The sequence below is a fragment of the Atta colombica genome, unplaced genomic scaffold (genome assembly GCF_001594045.1).
Source record: "Atta colombica isolate Treedump-2 unplaced genomic scaffold, Acol1.0 scaffold163, whole genome shotgun sequence".
Classification (NCBI taxonomy): domain Eukaryota; kingdom Metazoa; phylum Arthropoda; class Insecta; order Hymenoptera; family Formicidae; genus Atta; species Atta colombica.
In genome coordinates this window covers 954,389-956,113 of record NW_017259254.1, presented here as the reverse complement: position 1 = coordinate 956,113, position 1,725 = coordinate 954,389, and positions in this window count along the sequence as shown.

Sequence of the window (1,725 nt, the reverse complement as noted above, 5' to 3'; positions counted from 1 at the left end):
TATATATATATATGATTATTATTCTTTCAAACATGAAAAAGACTGTACTATAAATTATAATTTTAAATATTAAAATCAAGTAAAATCAAAATATAAATAAATAAAATAAACATCTTTATAAAATAAATTCAATCGCAATTATAATGAATATAATGAATATTATTTTCTTAAATTCATTATACACTTTACGTAATAATAAGTAATAAAAAAAGATATGTTGAAAAAAATTAAAAAATTTTCAAGCAGTGTGTATAACTGTTATTAATAGCATAATTGACTATATATTTGCATGGTTAAAACAATTATAAATATATATCCCAAAAAATGATTATAAGTTATAATTAAATTATATTAATTATAATCATTCTTTCCCTCAGTGTAGATGAATTTTCATAGTATAGTTGAGGAAGATTAAGCAGATATTTCGCATCACATATGTAGAAGCGCGCAGAATTTTATGGCATGATTACAGAGACTGAACTTTTTAATTTCGACTTTTTCCTAGTCAAAATTAAAACGATGCCCAAAACGATTTCAAGAAGATCGCCGCGTGAAGCGTGGGCGTGTTTTGGGTTACACAGCCTAGTAATTGGCCTATTCAGATTGAGTGCAATATTTTGACGTGGTTTCGCTGGTGACACGTGCGGCCAACAAATTGGCAAGCACGTGTCGACCGACTTGTGCGTAAGGGAGACTTTTGTCCGATTTAAACGTTACCCTGTCCGTCACGTATAAAGCGGCTGTAGGTGCGATCAGTTGATTGTTGGGTCTTCTCTTTGTACAGAGATGCATGATGTTACTTAATCGCTTTGGAAAAGCTTCTTTACCATGTTTCTACACAGCCAACAAAGTTTAATAATATTATTTAATTCTAAATAAATTTATCAACATTCATAGGAAGATATTTCGGTATCAAATTTCGAATTATGTTATAGAGTGTGAATATTCTTTTACTTGCAGGTATTATGATTAATTTATAATTAGTATTATTATTAAAGTAAAAAAGTTAATTAAAAAATTGTAATTTGCAAGAATTTAATTTTTAATATTAAATATCTTAAACTGTTCCTCGCGTCATTTTTGTTAAGATTTGAAAAGAAAAAAACAAATTTTTTTTTACAAAATACCAACTGAAGAAGCAAACAGTAGTCCAGATATGTTACCTGTATGAGCGCGCGCGTGTATACAAGAAGCCTTATTTGCGGAAATAATTCAACATCGATATCAGACGACGTTCCATGATATTGCGATTCCCATTAATGCGAATTTAATCGATCTTCATTACTGTTAATTTCAGTTGCTTTCGGTCTCGTTCCGTGTCAATTCTTTGTGTAAAGGATCAACAAGGGACGAGATTCTACGAGATAGCTCTCCATCATCAAGCAGTCCATCTCGGATGTAGAATCAGTCGAAAGAGCACACGGGACCTGCGATGGCTAGCAAAGGGAATAAACGATGCCAAGAAATATCGGCAAAAATTACGACGCTTAAAAAACAGCAGAGAAGAGAGAGTTTCTTTCTCAGCTGCTTCATCCTTTTCGTCCTTGTCCAAGTCGAGAGATGATCAAGGAGCCAACCTCCTATTCGATCTCTCGATCCTCGATGTACATCTCCAACCTACCTGCTACCCTCCTCCGGACGTTCGCGCGTCCGTTCCTTTCTCGTCGTTTTCGTGCCCTCCTCCTTACTTGCTGCTTTGCTCTCTCTCTCTCTCTCTCTCTCTCT